We start from the raw sequence: 23,949 nt of genomic DNA, 5'->3' as shown, positions 1-23,949 counted from the left end.
GATAAAAGACAGTGATATTAGAGGATTTCCTTGGTGGTCTAGCAACTAAGATTCTGTGCTCCCAATGCAGCAGGCCCAGGTTCAATTCTTAGTAGGGGAACTGGATCCCACATGCCATAACTAAGACTTTGTATGCTGCAACTAAAGATCCCACGTGCCACAAGAAAGACCTAGCATGGTCGAATAAATAAATAAAAATGAATAAAAAATTTTTTAAAGTGGTGTTGAGAAAGTTGGGACAGCCACATATAAATCAATAAAGTTAGAACACAATCTCTAACCATACACAGAAATAAACTCAAAATGACTTAAAGACTTAAAGATTTTAGACATTAACACCATAAAACTCCCAGAAGAAAACATGGGTGAAATATTCTCTGACATAAATCATTATTAGTATTTTAGATCCGTCTCCTAATGCAACAGAAATAAAAATAAACAAATGAGACCTAATCAAACTTACAAGCCTTGGCATACCAAAGGAAACCATAAATGAAACAAAAAGACAACCTACAGAATGGGAAAAAATATTTGCAAATGATGAGACCAACAAGGGCTTAATTTCCAAATTATACAAATAGTTCATACAACAACAAAACAAACAACCCAGTCGAAAAATGAACAGAAGATCCAAAATGGACATTTCTCCAAACAAGACATACAGATGGCTAAAAAGCACATGTAAAGATGCTCAACATTGCTAATTATCAGAGAAATGTAAATCAAAACTATCATGAGGTACCACCTCACACCAGTCAGAATGGCCATCATCAAAAAGTCTACAAATAACAAATGCTGGAGAGGGTGAAGACAAAAAGGAACCCTCCTACACTGTTGATGGGAATACAAGCTGGTGCAACCACTATGGAAACCCCTCAGAAAACCAAAAGTAGAGCTACCATTTGTTGTTGTTGTTGATCAGTTACTAAGCTGTGTCCAACCAAATGGACTGCAGCACACCAGGCTCCTCTGTCGTCCACCATCTCCCAAAGTTTGTTCAAACTCTTGTCCATTGAATCAGTGATGCTATCTAGCCTTCTCATCCTCTGCTGCCCCCTTCTCCTTTTCTCTTCAATCTTTCCCGGCATCAGAGTCTTTTCCAATGAGCCAGCTCTTCCCATCAGGTGGCCAAAGTATTGGTACTGCAGCATCAATCTGTCCAGTTAATATTCAGGGTTGATTTCCTTTAGGATTGACTGGTTTGATCTCCTTGCTGTCCAAGGGACTCTTAAGAATCTTCTCCAGTATTACAATTCAAAAGCATCAATTCTTTGGCATTCAGCCTTCTCTATAGTCCAACTCTCACATCCATACATGACTACTAGAAAACCACAGCTTTAACTATAAGGACCTTTGTCAGCAAAGTGATGTCTCTGCTTTTCAGTTAATTGTCTAGGTTTGTCATAGCTTTCCTTCCAAGGAGCAAACAATTTTAATTTCATGCCTGCTACAGTGATTTTCGGAGAAGGCAATGGCACCCCACTCCAGTACTCTTGCCTGGAAAATCCCATAGATGGAGGACCCTGGTGGGCCATGGGGTCCATGGGTCCATGGGTCCATGGGGTCGCTAAGAGTTGGACACGACTGAGCGACTTCACTTTCACTTTTCACTTTTACGCACTGGGGAAGGAAATGGCAACCCACTCCAGTGTTCTTGCCTGGAGAATCCCAGGGACGGGGGAGCCTGGTGGGCTGCTGTCTATGGGGTCGCACAGAGTCGGACACGACTGAAGCGACTTAGCAGCAGCAGCAGAGATTTTGGCATCCAAAAAAATAAAATCTGTCTCTGCTTTCACTTTTTTCCCTTCTATTTGCCATGAAGTGATGGGACCAGATGCCATGATCTTGGCTTTTTTATGCTGAATTTCAAGCTAGCTTTTTCACTCTCTTTCACCCTCACCAAGAGGCTCTTTAGTTCCTCTTCACTTTCTGCCATTAAAGTGGCATCATCTGTATATGTGAGGTTGTTATTTCTCCCAGCAATTGTGATTCCAGCTTGTGATTCATCCAGCATGGTATTTCACATGATGTACTCTGCATATAAGTTAAATAAGCAGGGTGACAATATACAGCCTTGTCATAGTCCTTTCCCAATTTTGAACCAGTATGTTGTTCCATGTCCAGTTCTAACTGTTGCTTCTTGACCTAAACATAGATTTCTCAGGAGACAAGTAAGGTAGTCTGGTACTCCTATCTCTTTAATAATTTTCCACAGTTTGTTGTGATTCACACAACGAAGCAGATGTTCTTCTGGAATTCCCTTGCTTTCTCCATGATTCAACGAATGTTGGCAATTTGATCTCTGGTTCCTCTACCTTCTCTAAATAAATCCAGCTTGAACATCTGCAAGTTCTCAGTTCCTGTACTGCTGAAGCTTAGCTTGAAGGATTTTGAGCATAGCCTTGCTAGCATGTGAAATGAGCTGAACTGTATGGCAGTTTGAGCGTACTCAACTGAACACAGAGTTCCAGAGAATAGCAAGAAGAGATAAGAAGGCCATCTTAAGTGAACAATGCAAAGACATAGAGGAAAACAAGAGAATGGGAAAGACCAGCGATCTCTTCAAGAAAACTGGAGATATCAAGAGAACATTTCATGCAAGGATGGGCACCATAAAAAGGACAGAAACAGGAAGGACCTAACAAAAGCAGAAGAGGTTAAGAAGAGGTGGCAAGAATACACAGAATAACTATACAAAAAAGGTCTTAACGACCCAGGTAACCATGGTGGTGTGGTCACTCACCTAGAGATGGACATCCTGGAGTGGGAAGTCAGGTGGGCCTTAGAAAGCATTACTATGAACAAAGCTAGCGGAGGTGACAGAATTCCAGTTGTGCTATTTAAAATTGTAAAAGAGCTACCAATAAGATCCAGCAATTCCACTCCAAGGCATATATCTAGACAAAGCTATAATTCAAAAGATATATGCATTTGTAACTTCACAGCAGCACTCTTCACCATAGTCAAGGCATGGAAACAACCTAAATGACCATCAACAGATAAATGGATGAAGAGTGGTACACATATGCAAGGGAATATTAATATTAATCTGCCATTAAAAAGAACAGCATTATGCCATTTGCAACGGTTAGAACTGGACATGGAACAACAGACTGGTTCTAAATTGGAAAAGGAGTATGTCAAGGCTGTATATTGTCACCCTGCTTATTTAACTTGTATGCAGAGTACATCATGAGAAATACCATGCTGGATGAATCACAAGCTAGAATCAAGATTGCCAGGAGAAATATCAATAACCTCAGATATGCAGATGACACCACCCTTATGGCAGAAAGTGAAGAGCTAAAGAGCCTCTTGATGAAAGAGGAGAGTGAAAAAGTTGGCTTAAAACTCAACATTCAGAAAACTAAGATCATGGGGTCTTGTCCCATCACTTCATGGCAAACAGATGGGGAAACAGTGGAAACAGTGACAGATTTTATTTCCTTTGGCTCCAAAAGTCACTGCAGACGGGGACTACAGCCATGAAATTAAAAGATACCTGCTCCTTGGAAGAAAAGTTATGACCAACCTAGACAGCATATTAAAAAGCAGAGACATTACTTTGCCAACAAAGGTCCGTCTTGGCAAAGCTATGGTTTTTCCAGTAGTCATGAATGGATGTAAGAGTTGGACTATAAAGAAAGCTGAGCACCGAAGAATTGATGCTTTTGAACTGTGGTGTTGGAGAAGACTCTTGAGAGTCCCTTGGACTGCAAGGAGGTCCAACCAGTCCATCCTAAAGGATATCAGTGCTGAATATTCATTGGAAGGACTGATGCTGAAGCTGAAACTCCAATACTTTGGCCACCTGATGTGAAGAACTGACTCATCTGAAAAGATCCTGATGTTGGGAAAGATTGAAGGAGGGAGGAGAAGGGGACAACAGAGGATGAGATGGTTGGATGGCATCACTGACTCAATGGACATGTGCTTAAGTAGACTCCAGGAGTTGGTGATGGACAGGGAGGCCTGGCGTGCTGCAGTCCATGGGGTCACAAAGAGTCAGATACAACTGAGTGACTGAACTGAACTGATGCCATTCGCAGCCCAGAGATTGTCATACTGTGTGAAGTAAGTCAGACACAGAAAAACAAACATTACATGATATCACTTATATCTGAAATCTAAACAAAAAGGGAAGGTACAAATGAACATTTAAAAAACAGAAGCAGAATTACAAATATAGAAAAAAACTTATGATTACCTGAGGATGGGGGGAGGGAGAAGAGGGATAAATTGGGAGATTGGGACTGACATATACATAGTGTATGTATATGTCATATATATATATGAGATATATATATATATATATGTATATATATATACATATACAAATAGAGAGCTAATAAGAACCTGCTGTATAGCACAAGGAACTCTACTCAATACTCTGTAACAACTTATATGGGAGAAGAATCTTAAAAAAAGAGTGGATATATGTATATGTAAAACTGATTCACTTTGCTGTACACCTGACATTGATACAACATTGTAAATTAACTGTACTCCAATTAAAAATTTTTTTAAAACATGGCACCCCACTCCAGTACTCTTGCCTGGAAAATCCCATGGATGGAGGAGCCGGGTAGGCTACAGTCCGTGGGGTCGTTAAGAGTTGGACACGACTGAGCGACTTCACTTTCACTTTTCACTTTCCTGCATTGGAGAAGGAAATGGCACCCCACTCCAGTGTTCTTGCCTGGAGAATCCCAGGGACAGGGAAGCCTGCTGGGCTGCCGTCTATGGGGTCACAGAGTCAGACACAACTGAAGCGACTTAGCAGCAGGAGCAGCAGCAGCAGTAGCAGCAGTACATATATATAATGGAATACTACTCAGTCATAAGAAAGAACAAAATACATAATGCCATTTACAGCAGCATGGCTGCAACTAGAGATTATCATCCTACATGAAGGAAGTCAGAAAAAGACAAATATTGTATGATATCACTTATATGTATGTGTGTGTGTGTGTGTGTGTGTGTACAATCTAAAATATAACACAAATGAACCTATGACGCAGAAGCAGACACAAAGACATAGAGAACAGACTTGTGGTTGCCAAGGGAGAAGGGACTGTGGAGGGGGTTTGGACTGGAAGTTTGGGGTTAATAGATGCAAACTATTACATATGGAGTAGACTGAAAACAAGGTTTTACTGTATAGTACAGGGAATTATATTCAGTATCCTGGGATAAAACACAATGGAAAAGAATATTATAAAGAATGTGTGTGTGTGTGTATAGATAGATATACACATATATATGACTGAGTCACTCTGTTGTATAGCAAAAAGTAACAACATTGTAAATCAACTACACTTCAATTAAATAAGTAAATACATTAATTGGAGACTTTAATATCTATCTTTCAATAATGGTTAGAGCAGTAGTGGTAGTGTTAGTCACTTAATCGTGTCCGACTCTTTGTGACTCCATGGACTGTGGCCCGCCAGGCTCCTCTGTCCATGGGATTCTCCAGGCAAGAATATTGGAGTGGATGGCCATCACCTTCTCCAGAGGATCTTCCCAACCCAGGGATCGAACCTGGGTCTCCTGCATTGCAGACAGATTCTTTACTGTCTGAGCTATAGGGACGATACCTATGGTTAAAGCAACCAGACAAAAAACCTAAGGAAAGAGAGGACTTAAGTAACACTGTACAATGAGACCTAACAGATAGATCCAGATGACTCAACACAACATCAGCAGAATACACAGTCCTCTCAAGTACACAAGGAACATACTCAAGGATAGACTATTTTGTTAGGTCATAAAACAAGTCTCAATAAATGTAAAGACTGAAATTATACAAATTATCTTTTCTTATCACAACAGACTGAAATTAGAAATCAAATCAGTAACAGGAAAAAACTGGAAAATTCACAAATATGTGAAGTTAAACAAAGGGCTCAACCAACCAATGAGTGAAAAGAAATCACAAGGACAATTAGAAAATACTTCAAGACAAATGAAAACAATGTGTTTTTTGAAAACAATGTGTTTTTTAAAAACAATGTATTATTTTACCATAAATTTTCAAATGAAAACAAAAGGATATTTAATATAATTTAAAAAAATAAAGACTATAAAATAATTCTACGAACAACTGTACATCAACAAACTGGATAAGGTAGATGGGATGACAAATTCCTACCAACACATAAATTACCAAAACTGGGTCAAGAACAAATATAAAACCAGAATACACCTATAACAAGTAGACTGAATACATAATCAAAAATCCCTCAACAAAAAAACTCAGAATCAGAAGGCTATACCACTGAAGTCTATTCAATATGTAAAGAAGTAACATCAATCCTTCTCATACTTCTGAAAAACTGCAAAGGAGGGAACACTTCCTAACTGATTCTATGAGGACAGTGTTACTCTGATTCTATGAACACACATGCAAAAAATCATCAATGAAATACCAGCAAACCAAATTTAGCAGCATATTAAAAGGATTATACACCATGACCAAGTAAAATCAAGTAAGATTTATCTTCAGAATGTAAGGGTGATTGAATGTATGAAATACCAATCAATGTGATAAGCCACATTAATAGATTGAAGGAAAAGAAAAATTACATGATCATCTCAAGTGATGCAGAAGGAAGCATTTGACAAAATCCAGCACCTTTTCATGATGAACTAGTAATAGAAAGGAACTTCTTCAACATGGTAAAGGCCAGCTAGCAACAACAACAAAAAAACCTAAAGCAAAACAAAAAACACACAACTAACATCATACCCCATGAAAGATTTTAAAAATTTCCCCCTAAGATCCAGAAAAAACATCTGCTTTGTCACTTCTATTTAATAAGGTACTAGAAGTTCCAGCCAGAGCACTTAGGCAAGTAAAAGAAATAAAAGAAATCCAAACTGGGAAAGAAGTAAATCATCTCTGTTTGCAGATGATATGATCTTAAATCATAAGATAATCCTAAAAATACACACAAAATCAAAGCTAATAAACAAATTCAGTAAGTTGCAAGATACAGAATAAACACACAAAGAATGCTATACAGTAGCAACGAACAATTCATAAAGGAAATTTAAAAAACAATTCCACTTACAATAGTATCAAAAAGAATAAATACCTAAGAATAAATTTAACCAAGGAGGCAAAAAAAAGTTAGTATACTGAAAACTACAAAACATTACTGAAAGAAATTAAACACTTACATGCAGCGACATCCCAGGTTCATAGATTCCTTGCGGTCTACCTTCCCTGCCTATCTCTTTCTTGCTCTTCTCTTTTCAAACTCTGATCACTACCTACGGTAACTAAGGAGTCAGAAAGAAAGAAAAGTCTAAGTTCACGTGTCCTACAGCCCAAGGGAGCAGAAGATTGGAAAACACACATTTTACAATGTTTATCATTCACTTCAGAAGAATTATATACTCCACCCTTTGGTGGCTAGTAAAGTGTCTGCCTGCAATGGGGGAGACCCGGGTTCAATCCCTGGGTTGGGAAGATCCCCTCGAGAAGGAAATGGCAACCCCCTCCAGTACCCTTGCCTGGAAAACTCCATGGACTGAGGAGCCTGGTAGGCTACAGTCCACGGGGTCGCAAAGAGTCAGACACGACTGAGCGACTTCACTTTTTTTCTTTCTTTCCCTTTGTTATTGAGCTTCCCTGGTGGTTCAGACGGTAAAGAATCAGCCTGCAATGCAAGAAACCTCGGTTTGATCCCTGAGTTTGGAAGATCTCCTGGAGAAGGGAATGGATACCTATTCCATTATTCTTGCCTGGAAAATTCCATGAACAGAGAAGCCTGGCGGGCTACAGTCCATGGGGTCAGAAAATTAAGGTCACGAGTCCCCAGAGCTGCCAAAAGCTGGAGACTGGCAAATATAAACTTCAGCCCACTGTGCACTCCCCCATTTGTTTCCTTCACTTAAGTCAATGCCAATGACCTACGTTGTTAACTGTACTATTAAGATGCCAATACTACCCAAAGTGATCTAAAGATTCAATGCAGTCATTATCAAAACCACAATGGCATTTTTTGCAGAAATAGAAAAACCCATCCTAAAAATCATATGGAATTTCAAAGGACTCTAAATAGGCAAAACAATCTAAAAAAAGAAAAGTTGGAAGAGTTAACACTTTATTACTTCAAAACTTACTACACAAAGCTATAATAACCAAAACAGTCCAGTAATTGCATAAGAAAGACGTACAATGGAACAGAGCCAATAGATAAACCATCACACACATGGTCATTCAACTTGACAACGCTAATAGTATTGAATAGGGGTAAGGACAAATGGCGGAGAAGGTGATGGCACCCCACTCCAGTACTCTTGCCTGGAAAATCCCATAGATGGAGGACCCTGGTAGGCTGCAGTCTATGGGGTTGCGAAGAGTCGCACACGAATGAGTGACTTAACTTTCACTTTTCACTTTCATGCACTGGAGAAGGAAATGGCAACCCACTCCAGTGTTCTTGCCTGGAGAATCCAGGGACAGGGGAGCCTGGTGGGCTGCCATCTATGGGGTCACACAGAGTCAGACACGACTGAAGCAACTTAGCAGCAAGGACAAATGGTGATGGAAAACTGAATACACCTGTTCAAAGGAATGAAGCTGGATCCTGACCTTTTGCCAGTTACAAAAATTATCTCAAAATGGGTCAAATCAGACAAGACACTAAATGTAAAAAGATCAGACAGGGAAAGAACACAAATGACCATTCGAATCACTTGAAAAATTACAGAAAAACTATCATAAAACAAAATATATAACCATACAGATATGAAACAAAATAAGGAAATCTCTATTCTGCTATGCAGCGATACTGAAAATACACTGTTAAGTGAAAAAAAAAAATAATATACACAGGCATCCATAATAAACTAATTTCTTGTAAGAAAGAGTACATACTTGTGTTTTCAGAAGTAAACAACGGAAGGATAAAAACAAAAACAAAAGAACAAAGATCTAAATTTAATCCCTATACTAAAACTATACCTTATACACTAAGTTACACAAACATACACATACATATAACCACATAAAAACTATAAATCTTCATAGTTTGGCAACATTTTCTAAATATGACATCAAAAGCACAGACAAAAGAAAAAAATAGATAAATTGGACTTCATCAAAATTTAAACTTTCATCCTTGACATCTACCTTGGCAGTGATTTTTTGGATTTGATATGAAGCAAACGCAACAAAAGCAAAAACAAAACAAGTGGGAATTCTCATGCAACTGCTGGTGGAACTAAAATGATACAGCTGATGCAGAAAACAGTTGGAAGTTCCTCAAAATCTTAAACATGGAATTGCCATATGATCCAGCAATCCTATTCACAGGCATATATTCAAAAGAACTGAAAGTAGGGACTCAGATATTTGAACATCATGTTCACTGCAATATTATTCACAACAGCCAAAAGGTAAAAGCAACCAAGCATCTATTACCAGAAGAATGGATAAACAAAATGTGATATATACATACAATGGAATATTTCTCAGCCATTTAAAGGAAAGAAATTCTGACACATGCTACAACATGGATGAACCTCGAGGACATCATGCTAAATAAGTCACTTACAAAAGGACAGACATTGCATGATTCCAATTGTATAAGACTGAGAATTAGTAAATTCATAGGAACAGAAAGCAGAACAGAAGTTATCAGTGGCTGGAGGTGTGGGAAACAGGGAGTCATTGTTTAACGGGTAGAGTCTCTGTTTGGGATGATTAAAAAAAAACTCTGGAAATAAACAGTGGTGATGGTTACACAACATCATGAATGTACTAATGTCATTAAGTTGTACACTTAAAAAGGTTAAACAGTAAACTTAATGTTATGTATCCTTTACCGTTATGGCTTCCCTGATAGCTCAGTTGGTAAAGAACCCACCTGCAATGCAGAAGACCCTGTTTCGATTCCTGGGTCGGGAAGATCCCCTGGAGAAGGGATAGGCTACTCACTATGGTATTCTTGGGCTTCCCTTGTGGCTCAGTTGGTTAAGAATCCGCCTGCAGTGCGGGAGACCTGGGCTTGATCCCTGGGTTGGGAAGATCCCCTGGAGAAGGAAAAGGCTACCCACTCCAGTATTCTGGCCTGGAGAATTCCATGGACTGTATAGTCCATGGGGTCACAAAGATTCGAACACAATTGAGCCACTTTCACTTTGATCCTTTACCACAATAAAAAAAAATTTAACTCAAAAGGTCAAAACAATGTGTATTAAGCTTATATAAAGTATCACAAAGCTCGATTTTTAAACATTTATCAACTCTAAAATAGCTAAAGGTTAAAAAAGCATAACTTTTTATATAGGTAAATCAACTGACAGAGATTTTATGATCAAAGGCATGTAGAACCACACCCCCTTATAGGCAAAACACTCTCTGACATACATCACAGCAGGATCCTCTATGACCCACCTCCCAGAATATCGGAAATAAAAGCAAAAATAAACAAATGGGACCTAATTAACCTTAAAAGCTTCTGCACATCAAAGGAAACTATTAGCAAGGTGAAAAGACAGCCTTCAGAATGGGAGAAAATAATAGCAAATGAAGCAACTGACAAACAACTAATCTCAAAAATATACAAGCAACTCCTACAGCTCAACTCCAGAAAAATAAATGACCCAATCAAAAAAATGGGCCCAAGAACTAAATAGACATTTCTCCAAAGAAGACATACAGATGGCTAATAAACACATGAAAAGATGCTCAACATCACTCATTATCAGAGAAATGCAAATCAAAACCACTATGAGGTACCATTTCACACCAGTCAGAATGGCTGTGATCCAAAAGTCTACAAATAATAAATGCTGGAGAGGGTGTGGAGAAAAGGGAACCCTCTTACACTGTTGGTGGGAATGCAAACTAGTACAGCCACTATGGAGAACAGTGTGGAGATTCCTTAAAAAACTGGAAATAGAACTGCCTTATGATCCAGCAATCTCACTGCTAGGCATACACACTGAGAAAACCAGAAGGGAAAGAGACACGTGTACCCCAATGTTCATCGCAGCACTGTTTATAATAGCCAGGACATGGAAGCAACCTAGATGTCCATCAGCAGATGAATGGATAAGAAAGCTGTGGTACATATACACAATGGAGTATTACTCAGCCATTAAAAAGAATACATTTGAATCAGTTCTAATGAGGTGGATGAAACTGGAGCCTATTATACAGAGTGAAGTAAGCCAGAAAGAAAAACATCAATACAGTATACTAACGCATATATATGGAATTTAGAAAGATGGTAACAATAACCCGGTGTACGAGACAGCAAAAGAGACACTGATGTATAGAACAGTCTTATGGACTCTGTGGGAGAGGGAGAGGGTGGGAAGATTTGGGAGAATGACATTGAAACATGTAAAATATCATGTAAGAAACGAGTTGCCAGTCCAGGTTCGATGCACGATACTGGATGCTTGGGGTTAGTGCACTGGGACGACCCGGAGGGATGGTATGGGGAGGGAGGAGGGAGGAGGGTTCAGGATGGGGAACACATGTATACCTGTGGCGGATTCATTTTGATATTTGGCAAAACTAATACAATTATGTAAAGTTTAAAAATAAAATAAAATTTAAAAAAAAATTCAGTTTTGTAAATAAATGGGATTTCTAAACTAAATTACCTAAATCTTCATCTAAATCCCCATTAGCTAGGTTTTCTAGATTACTCAAGTCTTTTCCTTCTATGTTCATCTAGGTAAGCTTTTTTGGCCACTGGTCAAAGAAGCTGAGGTCACGCTTCTTTTCACCAGCAATTTGTTGATTAAAATAGCCTGAGGTCGTCAATTGTTTTTTGAGTTTTTTCCCCTGAGATATGGAGATCATCTGGATTCCCTAATTATCCAAGCCAGCTTTTCCTCTTGTTCCTTATAAACAAAAAATTAAGAATGAGCTCTATAGGAAGAGTTCTGTGATGCTAGATACTCCAGAAAGTTCCTCATTCCTCCAGTTTCAAGCAGCTCCTGGGTATTCGTATATAATAATGTAGCTAACACTTTTTAAGTGTGGTTTGCTGAGGAGACTTAGCTTGTCCCATAGGTCCAAAAACTGTGATATATATAACTGTGCTGGCCCTCCAATGCTTGTGCTTCTAACATCACACTCATTTTGAAATTTTACATCCATACCGTTTGGAATGGGCCAGGTTATGCTGTGATAAGAACTCCTACAACTAATGCTTATCATAACATAAACTGATTTAACTCATGCAAAATCCTTTTGGAATTAAGGTAACTCTCTAAGGCAGCTGTCCTTCATGCACTGGTTCAGCATGCCAAGCTGCTTTAATTTTATCTTACCTCCCATATTAGCAAAACAGAGGGAGAAGGAATAGCCTTCGTTCACATTTCATTTGCCAAAAAAAAAAAAAATTGCCACATGGCTACACCTAATTTCAAGGCAATAAGGAACACAACCCTCAGAATACCTCAAAATAAAGTAGTAGCAACAGGGCTTATCACATTAGTACAAGGTGAAATAAGCCAATCTCTTTGTCTCCACGTATGTTACTGTTTTCCTCCAATCCTTTTGTTCCAGGCTAATTTCATGGTCATGTGATCTGTGTGGTTATACAGGGCTCCATACTCAGAAAGACACTATGCTTGATTTAAAGCTCTCCTGTCATCAACTTGATATTCTTAATAACTTTATCTTTGAATTGGTGTTTTGTAGTGAAGTCTAATGGGACAAAGTAACAGGCAGAGGAGCAGAAGAGATACATGCAAAATGTCTATCTGCCATTGCTTTCTACTTTATTCTTACAGATTTGATGATGCCCTGTGAACATTCAGTAGATCCATGATGTGTAGGAGTTTAGCAAAACTCAAAGGGATATAAAGTAAGCATGTTGTCTACAACTAGGTAAGCAAGGGTAGTAACAGCCCAAGAAGTCACATTTTCTATTAAAATATAACTTTCTTCCCAGAGCAAAGGCAATTGATTCTAAGAAACATGAATTACCAAAAAGTCTATCACATCTTTTCTTACTCATGTTACTTCCCTGTATTAACTAACCACTTATGACAAAAGTGACAACAGAAGGAAAGGGAAAGACAGAGGAAGAAGCCACAGGTCCTTCACCTTTCAGTTTTGCCAAATCAAAGGTAGAGACTGTTGGTAGAATGTGCAAGAAACTAAATAAAAACAGCTGAATAAGTTTTACACAGTGTTTTCCCTGTTCTGGTAAGAATGAAATATACATGTATAAGCTATGAAATAGCATCAATTTCACATAAGAGTTAAATAATCATATATTTGCATTTAAAACTGGCATTGCACAGTATAAAGATGAACAGTAAAATTCATGCTTAATATTAATTCAACAATTTCAATTGTTCTTTATTTAGAATGACATTAAAAAGTAAATAAACATGACAAGCTAAGATAAAGATCAAAGAAGAAAGAAAAAAACTTTATGTTTTAGTACCTTTAACAGCACTTTTTCCTGCCTTCTGAACTAGGGACTTTGTATTTTTATTTCTCAATATATCCTGCAATTATGTAGCTGGGCCTGCACTTGTTCAAATAAACAAATATAAACATGGAATGTGTTTTAACAAAGATAGTCAACATTAACACAGAAGGTGTTCAGTTTAAAGCTGGGAATACAAAGATAAATAATAGAATAGTCTCATGTATAAAAGAGGAGACAGTCATATAAACAAATAATGACAATATTACATGACATATGTTAGGGAAACTCTGAGGAAAGAGCCTAAGTGAAAGTGTTCATCATAGAGGTAATTGAGCTGTGAAAGAATTTTTCACTTGAGAAAGGGAGTAAGAAGGAATAGGATCTGTATATACTAAATACATTTATAAAATTTTAACAAGTTTTTTAGGATGCAAAATGGCATGTATAATGATTACAGGAGATGAATTGGGAATGTAAATCATTATACACATTTACATACCGAGTCAAGTTTAGATTTTAGCAAAAAGAAGCCATAGATTATGAGCAGAAGAGTGGCACAGTTTCTGCTTCAGCTTAACTTCTGCAGAACAGGAAGACAGAGATAAGAGGAAAAAGAGATGCTACTAAAGTAAGTAAAAGTAATTACCAATTATTATTAAAAAGTATTAGGAGGTTATTTAGGATCTTATTACAAGCAATTTTGGTGGGATTGTGGAGAGGGAAAAGCTGTGTTGAAGGTAAATGGACTTCTTCCCAGAAGACGCTTTGGTATGGTAATAAGCACTGTAAATATCTAAGAGAAAGATCAAATTTGCAACATTTTCCAGATTTATTTGACCAAAAAACATTTTTTGCCAGAACAACCTATTAGCATCTGAAAGAACTGTGGGAAAAATAAGTTTTATAACACTGTTCTATGAAGCAGAAGGCCAGCACTAACAGAGAAAGGCAGAGGGCAGTAGAGGACTTAAGATCAGAGAAAAACAATACCAAAAGTGAGAAACAGGAAAGAAACCTGACTGAAATATTGCCAGGCTGGGTTAAAGGTCTAACTACATTATATAAAACACCTGTCTACTAGTTTATACAATGCAGATATTTAAATTCATTCTGGGTAGGGGATTAACATGGAGAAGGAAATGGCAACCCACTCCAGTGTTCTTGCCTGGAGAATCCCAGGGATGGGGGAGCCTGGTGGGCTGCCGTCTATGGGGTCGCACAGAGTTGGACACGACTGAAGCAACTTAGCAGCAGCAGCAGCAGGGAATTAACATAATGAATATTTCAATAGGGTATTGGATGGCATCACCGACTCGATGGACATGAGTTTGAGTTAAGCTCCGGGAGTTGGTGATGGACAGGGAAGCCTGGCATGCTGCACAGTCCATGTGGTCGCAAAAAGTCAGACACGACTGAGCAACTGAATTGAACACAACGGTGATGATACTGGTAAGTGGGAGGGATAAAACTCAAAAGAGGTTATACAAAAAGATTAGGGATAGATGAGAAACCTAAAGAAGTGAGAAAGAAGTATACAGATATTAAGGAGATTTTGGTTAGAAGTAGAACCATTTCTGAACCATATTAGTAGCCGTGTCAAAGAAAGTTGAATACCACTGGAATACAGAAATTAAGGAAAAATAAACTTAAGATGTTAAGTAACCTTCAATGTTACACTTCCAACTGCCTAATATGATATGAAGAATTATACCAAAGTTATCAGTGAATACAGGGGAGTGGCATAGAAGTTCCTAGATTGAAATGACAAAGTCAGGTAAGAAACAGCCAGTAGGGTACCAATCTTAAAAGAAGAGAAGCTGTAGAGGAAGATAGAAGAATAAACAGACACTAATTAGAAAAACATGGGTCTGGTTTTCCGGCTTTAAGGAAGCAGGTGTGAGAAAAACAAGCTACACCCCTCCTTAGAGGATTTAGAATAATGGTTCCCAGTTTTTTTTCTAACACATCCAAGAAATAGAATACATGTCCAATAGAAGTGAAGAGGAACACAAGAATGGGAGATGGGAAAGGCCAGCTGTGAGTGGTTTAAAAGACCTTCCAAAGCAATTATGAAATACCTTCCTAAGGAAGAGTACCTGTCATACAGCGAGAATCATTGGTTTAAAACTGGTACTATCACAGAAAGCGTAAATACAATTTGCAAACACAAACTAGCCATTTTTTACCTGTATGACAGAATACAAGACACTCATAACAATACCATAAGTGGCTATAAAAGTACTGCAGCTCTTACAAATTTTTCAGTTTAAAAAAAGATTTGTTTTGAAGATACAGCATTACCTAACATATATATGTCTAATATGCCCATTCATTTATCTTTTCAAATCTGTAAAGTTAACACAGTCTGGTAGTGTTTCACTTTATTTACTGAGACACCCTGAGTATATGACTTGAGTAAAATGACACAAATGGGATTGGTTTATGAGAAGAAAGAAGAGACATATATTTTGGTTTTATATCATTAGATACTAAAATTGAGAAATTTTTAAAATACAAGAATACACTATTAACTTATTCTATAAGGCCAGTATTACCTTAGTACCAAATCCAGAAATTTCAAGACAACTATACACCAATGTCTCTTATGAAAATAGATGCAAAATCCTCAACAAATTCTAGCAAACCAAATCCAGCAATGAAAGGTTATATACTAGGATAAAGTGTATTCTAACCCAGGAATACAAGTTTGGTTCAATATGAAAACCAATCAATGAAATGCACCATATTAATAAAGGACAAAAACCACACAGTTGTTTCAACTGACACAAAAAAAGGATCTGATAAAATCTGATGTCCTTTCATAATAAAAAAAAACCTCAACAAATTAGGAATGGAAAGAAACTCTCATCAATCTGACAGAAAAACCACATGTGACATCACACTTAACGGTGAATGACTAAATGTTTTCTCCCCTAAGAACAGAAACAAGACAAAGATGTCTGTTGTCTTCACTTTGTTTTAATGTTATTTATTTATTTAGGCTGTGCAGCTTGTGGGATCTTAATTCCCCAATCAGGGGTTAAACCTGGACTCCACAGTGAAAGCACAAAGTCCTATCTACTGGACCGCCAGGAAATTCCCTACTGTCTTCACTTCTATTCAATACTGTACTAGCCAGGGCAATTAGGCAAGAAAAAGAAATTAAAAGGCATCCAGAATGGAAAGGAAGAAGTAAAGCGATCTGTATTTGTAGATGACATGATCTCATATATAAAGTCCTAATGAATCTACAAAAAAGTAATTAGAACTATAAATTAGCCTAGCAAGGGTGCTATCCAAGATCAACATACAAAAATCAATTGTATTTCTATATACTAGCAATGTAGAGTCCAAAATTCCATTTACAATTGCTTCAAAAAGAATAAAATACTCAGGAATCAATTTAACAAAGAAATACAAGGTTTTCTTCAAAAACTGACAAACAGATCCTAAAATTCACATGGAAATGCAAAGGACTAAGAACAGCCAAAACAATATTGAAAAAGAAAAGTAAAGTTGGAGAACTCACAACTTCAACTTCAATTTTCCAACTTCAAACTTTCTACAAAGCTACAGTAATCAAGACTGGGTGGGTGGTACTGCCATAAGCACAGACATACAAATCAATGGAGACTCCAGAATCAATTGAGAATCCAAAAATAAACAGAGACATTTATGGTCAATTGATTTCAACAATGATGCCAATACCATTCAACAAGGGAAATAACAGTCTTGCCGATAAGTGATGCTGGGACAACTGGACAGCCGCATGAAAAAGAATGAAGTTGGACCTCTACCTCACAGCACATATAAAATTATCTAAAAATGGGTCAAAGAACTAAATGTAGAAGCTAAAACTACAAAACTGTCAGAAGAAAACATAGGTGTAAATTTTTATAATCTTGGCTTATCTTAGATATGACTCCAGAAGCACAAGAAAAAATAAATATAACTTTATCAAAACCTAAAACTTGGGTGCTTGAAAAAACACACTCCAGAAAATGAACAAAATGGCAATTCCTCAAAAAATTAAACAAAGATTTACCACATGATCCAGCAATTCCACTTCTAGGTATACTTCCAAAGAACAGAAAGCAGGGACCCAAACAGATATTTTTATGCCCATATTCACAGAAGCATTATTCACAAAAGCCAAAAGTTAGAAGCAACCAAAGTGTCTATCAACAGATGACTGGAAAAACAAAATATGGTATATACATAAATACAACAGAACATTATTCAGCCTTAAAAAGGAAGGAAATTCCAACACATACTACAGCATAGAAGAACCTTGAAGACACTGTGCTAAATGAAGCAAACAAGTCACAAAAGGACAGATATTATATGATTCTAATTACATACAGTAGAGAAGGCAATGGCACCCCACTGCAGTACTCTTGCCTGGAAAATCCCATGGACAGAGGAGCCTGGAAGGCTGCAGTCCATAGGGTTGCTGAGGGTCCGACACGACTGAGCGACTTCACTTTCACTTTTCACTTTCATGCATTGGAGAAGGAAATGGCAACCCACTCCAGTGTTCTTGCCTGGAGAATCCCAGGGACGGGGGAGCCTGGTGGGCTGCCGTCTATGGGGTCGCACAGAGTCGGACATGACTGAAGTGACTTAGCAGCAATTACATACAGTAGTCAAAAGTCATAGAAACAGAAAGTAGAATGATGGCTGCTAGGGGTTGAAGGAAGGAGGGAATGAGGAGTTATTGCTTAGTGGGCACAGAACAGGAAAAAGGAAAAAGTTCTGAACATGGATGGTGGTGATGATTTGTGCAACACTGTGAATGTACCTAGTATCACTGAATATACACTTAATAATGATTAAAATGGTAACTTTTATGCATATTTTTCCACAATTCTTACATTTGAAAATGAATAGACAATTCACAAAAGGGGAGAACATTTTTGCATATCATTTATCTAACAAGGATCTAATATCCAGAATATATAAAGAACTCATAACAATAAGACAAATAATCCAATTTTTTAAATGAGCAAAGAATTTAAATAGACATTTCTCCCATATTTTAATATAAAAAGCCAACAGACATATGAGGAGATGCTCAACATCATTAGTCATTAAGGAACTGCAAATCAAAACCACAATGAGATACCACTTCACCAGTTAGATAGCTATAATTTAAAAGATGGACAATAACAAGTGTTGGTGAGGATGGGTAGAAATTAGAACCCTCATATATTACTAGTGAAAATATAAAATAGTGAAGCCTCTCAGGAATATAGTTCGGCAGGTCCTCCATAAAGTTAAACATAAATGTATCAAAACCCTCAGCAATTCCACTCCTGGGTATACATCCAAGAGAAATGAAAACATATATCCACACAAAAACTTATACATGAATGTTCAAAGCAACAGTATTTGTAACAGCCAAAAAGTGGGAAAAATCCAAATGTCTATCAAATAATGAATGGATAAACAAAATGTGGTATCTCCATAGAATACATTCCATACAATGTAGTATTATTCAACCATAAAAAGGAATGAAGTGCTAATACACGATATATTATGGATGAACCTTGAAAACATTACGCTTCAGTGAAAGAAACCAGGTACAAAAAGCCACATGTTATATGACTCTGCTTATATGAAACATCCAAAGTAGGCAAATCCAAAGACAGAAAAGCAGTTCAGTGGTTGTCAAAAGCTTGAGGGGGTGGGGGTGGGGGGGAATGCAGGGTGACTGCTAAAGGGCACAGGGTTTCTTGGAGGAAGATGAAAATATTCTGGAATTAAATAATGGTGATGGTTACATAAGCTTATGAACATACACTGAAAACTGCATGCCTTTTTTTTTTTTGGCCACACCTCGTGGAATGCGGGATCTTAGTTCCCCAACCAGGAATCAAACCCGTGTTCCCTGCATTGGAAGCATGAAATCTTAACCGCTAGACCACTAGGGAAGTCCCTGAACTACATGCTTTAAAAAGGTGAGTTTTACAGTACTGAAAATTGTATCTCAAATCAAAAGCAAAAAAAACAAACAAACACGATTACACATTCCAATAGCCATCAAAGCAATAATGTTTTCATACGTATCTATCATTCTACATTCCAGGTGAGAAAATGAAAAGGGAAAAGGGAAATATCTTAACATTCTATGAAAACAATTATGACTCAGAAACCCCAAAAAGATTCCCCACACACAGTTTGAATATCACTGACCTAAACCTACCACTCAGCACAAGACTGAGCTTAAATAGTTAATGACCAATCAATTTTAATGATAATTAAATTATTTAAACTACAATGTACAGCTAAGACTAACAAAATGCAATTAAATTTCATTGTCATGTTTAATTCATACTCTGTGTTCTTACAAGATAGTTTTTGACAACCTATGTGACTATTTTGAATTTAACACTCTCTGCATACTAAATTTTGACAACCTAAGCTTGACGTGCAACACAGCATAGTGGTTAAGAGCTCTAACTCTAGACTTAGACACCCACAGTTCAATTCCTGGCTCAGCAGCAAACTAGCTCTGAGATCTTATCCAAGCTATTTAGTCTTTCTGCAGCTACTTTCCTCACCTATAAATGCTGATAATTTATAAGCTGTTGTGAGGACTGAGGACTAAGATCTTTGGAAACAAATTAACAAATAATAACTATGCAGTAAGTTACTTATTATCATTGTAAATCAAATATCCATTTAAAACTACCAGACTATTGTGTGTCTGCCTCTTGAGAAATCTGTATGCAGGTCAAGAAGTAACAGTTAGAACTGGTCATGGAACACTAGACTGGTTCAAAATTAGGAAAGGCGTATGTCAAGGCTGTAGTATTGTCACCCTGCTTATTTACTTCATATGGAGAGTACATCGAGCAAAGTGCCAGGCTGTTTGAAGCACAAGCTGGAATCAAGATTGCCGGGAGAAATATCAATAAATTCAGATATGCAGACGATACCACCCTTATGGCAGAAAGCTAAGAGGAGCTAAAGAGCCTCTTGATGAAAGTCAAAGAGGAGAGTGAAAAAGCTGGCTTAAAATTCAACATCCAAAAAACAAAGATCGTGGCACCTGGTCCCATCACTTCATGGCAAATAGGTGGGGAAACAGTGGAAACAGTGACAGACTTTGTTTTGGGGAGCTCCAAATCACTGCAGATGGAGACTGCAGCCATGAAAGTAAAAGACGCTTGCTCCTTGAAAGAAAAGCTATGACCAACCTAGACAGCATATTAAAAAGCAGAGACATTACTTTGCCGACAAAGATCCATATAGTTAAGTTAAAGCTGTTTTTCCAGTAGTCATGTATGGATGTGAGAGCTGGACTATAAAGAAAGTTGAGTGCCGAAGAAGTGATGCTTTTGAACTGTGGTGTTGGAGAAGACTCTTGTACAGCAAGGAGATAAAACCAGTCAATCCTAAAGGAAATCAGTCCTGAATGCTCACTGGAAGGACTGATGCTGAAACTCCAATACTTTGGCCACCAGATGGAAAGAACTGGCTCATCAGAAAAGACCTTGATGCCGGGAAAGAGTGAAGACAGGAGAAGGGGACGACGGAGGATGAGATGGTTGAATGGCATCACCAACTCGATGGACATGAGTTTGAGCAAGCTCCAGGAGCTGTGATCGACAGGAAAGCCTGGCATGCTGCAGTCCATGGGGTCGGCAAAGAATCGGACATGACTGAGCGACTGAACTGATTATATGATTGAATTCCCTGAAGCAAGAGACTATCTTCAATAAGTTTATACCTCTAAAATGTAGCAATGTCTAGCATAAAGTACAAACCCAAATGTTTGATGATTAAATGATGAATCAATGAGCAACCTGAGGCAGTTCCTCCTATAAAACTGGGAAAACACTTGATACATCTGAGAAGCAACATGGCCTATGTTATAATAAAACTACGCAGAGCTGCTTTCAATCTTTCTAACTCTATGATCTTAAGCAAATTAGCCAACATCTGAGTCAGAGATTCCTCATTTATAAAACAGGTTTCATAGGGGCGTTACACTGAACAAATAAAAAAAATACATGGACATGTCTAGCACAATGCCTGAAATAAAACAGGTATAAACTTAGTTTAGTGTAAAAAAATTCTAATTTACTTAGTTCAGCAAAAGCAATCTTAATTCCTCAAATATTAAGACGAGGAAAAAGTCTACATATCCTGCTTTACTACAGTATCCCTTCCCCTTGCCTGTTAGTCTTTCTAGAATTGTTCTTTTTTAGAACATATTTCTATCTGCAGTAACAACTTAATTCAACCATTTGCAGTTTACATTAGGAAGTAATACATCTCACTGAATTTGTTTTATCAAAATGGCCTTTTTTTTAAAAAAAAAAAAGGATAAAATTTATTGACATCAGCATTCATAGGTAAGTCTTATTTATAGCTTTTCTGACACCAGAAACTTGCTGCAGAAATAAAATTCATAACCTTTCCTACCCAAAGATCCTGATTTGACATTATATAAAGAATACAACATAATTAATCCTGTTTATTATGCATGTCAAGGTTAACTTTGAGGTCAAAAAGTTCTCCAATTACTCTTACTAAAATGACTCTGAGTACTCAAAACTAAAAAAAATTATCTTTAAACAGCTTTTTATTAATCAGACATTTATAATTACATATATAAAATTTTATTTAAAAAGGTCTAAAATTATAATGTAGACACTGTTCTGTTCCAGTTACATTGATTAAAATTAAATGTAATGTTAGAAGTGATTTACAATACTGAACTAAACTTTTGTGCATGATAACATCTTGTTAGTTTATCTGCTACAACCTAGGGAAATGAACACATTTTAATTTCTTTTTTGTATTTAGATTTTGCTAGACTTAAAACATTAAATGTTAATAACTTTTCACTTCCTTTTCTGTATTATTTCAAGGAAGCTTTATTTTTTCATTAAATGTGATCTTTTTAAAGCCTAAAACAACTTAAAATTCTTATCTGCCCCAAAGTATACAGTTTTTAAGATGCACTCTAAAATTTGTTTATAAAAGGATCATAGTACACTAGATACTAGTAAATTCATTGTCTTAAGCAGTTTTCTAAATGAATCAATATTTCATAATTTTACAAGTTGTGACTAATCAATACTAGGATGCAGTGTAGTGCAACAATTTCCAAGCAGACATATATACAAGGGTTCTGAGCCTAAAGAAAATTTCAGCGTACGTTTTACTCACACACAGAACATGCTGACTGATAGTAACCAAAAAATAAAAAAATTAAAAAAAAACTATCCCACAATTCACCACCCTGATATATCATTCTCTCTAAATTATTATATCCAGGTGAGATTACCCAATTTTAATAACTAACAGTTCTCATCACTTTAAAACAGAAACAGGGTATGTTCTGTTTCACCCAGAGTTACACATTTCGGAACTACAAGACTTTGGGGGGGGGGGGGGGGGGGGGGAGGCGCCGATCTTCGGAAACAAAAGGTAACCTGATCCATTCCAGCTAATTACTAAATGCATACCAACAATACAAAATTCGAATTGCATTTCTGGACACTAAGATCACAAAGGGAGCAGAACGTCAAATGTGTAAGGAATTACTTTTGTATTAAAAATAATCAAAACGAAGAAACACGGTACGCCGAAACTAAGATCTCGCGCAAGGTACAACATTCATTTGATTAAAAAGTTGATCATCTAAAAAGAATTTAATCAATGTTGTTAAAATAACAGTAATTCATCGCATCCACATACGACTTGAAATCCCGATGAGGTCTTTCTTTCAGGTCTAAATATCTCATTCTTTTGCAACCCGGATACCAAAAGGACCTGAAACCTCTCGCGGAGGCGTACAACACACTCGGCGAGTGCTGTCTGTTTACAAATACGAATCTCACAGTTTCCCACGTCAAAAGCGTTCAATACCACCATTCGACTCGGGGGCGGGGGAGAGAGAAGGCGGGCGAGCAAGAAACGAAATCCTCACAGACACCTCTGCCTTCTCTCCTCCCGACAAGGGCGATCCCGGAATAAATATTTATTATGTATTATATGCGTGTGTGTCTATAAGTTATATACGTAGTCTGTATCAAAGCCAGGGTGAAAGAAAAGGCACACAGGACAGGGAATTCTACTGGACCCCAGAGAATATTCACTCCTATCCCGTTAACTCAGAATCCTCCGCCTGGGTCTACAGGTTTCGGCTCGGGGCCGAGAGCTCCAACCTCACCGTGGAGTTCGGTCCCAAAGCGCCCCGGTGCCCTGCTCAGGAAGCCCAGGCCGCCGCCCCTACCTCCCTCATCTCCGCCTTCCCCTGGGACACCCGATGCCCAATCCAGCAAAGAAAGAAGTGTCAGGCCCCAAGAGGGCGGCTGATACGCGCTCGGGCCGGGACCGCGACACCTGCGAGGCGCGGCACCTGAGGGCGAAGAGGGGGCCGCCCGGCCTGCCTCGAGCACACCCCCTCGGGCGCCGGGTGCTATGCCGCGGCCGGAACCTCCGTACCTGCGAAGCCCGCGAGCTACAGGCGCGCGCGGCGCCTCCTCATCTCAGTGGCTCCCGCTCCCCC

At 37.9% G+C, this 23,949-nt stretch overlaps 1 protein-coding gene across 7 annotated transcripts in view; it reads right to left on the bottom strand.

Moving 5' to 3' along the window:
* ZCCHC11 (zinc finger, CCHC domain containing 11) overlaps positions 1-23,949 on the bottom strand; it is a 129,591-nt gene extending 105,642 nt beyond the window's left edge. For all 7 annotated transcript variants that reach the window (XM_010847176.1, XM_010847171.1, XM_010847178.1 and 4 more), the window contains exon 1: positions 23,886-23,949. The gene's annotated coding sequence lies outside the window, so the exon portion shown is untranslated. The remainder of the gene's footprint in view (positions 1-23,885) is intronic.

The sequence above is a fragment of the Bison bison genome, unplaced genomic scaffold, assembly GCF_000754665.1.
Source record: "Bison bison bison isolate TAMUID 2011002044 unplaced genomic scaffold, Bison_UMD1.0 scf7180017864244, whole genome shotgun sequence".
Lineage (NCBI taxonomy): Eukaryota > Metazoa > Chordata > Mammalia > Artiodactyla > Bovidae > Bison > Bison bison.
This window is presented reverse-complemented; position numbering and strand designations above follow the sequence as displayed.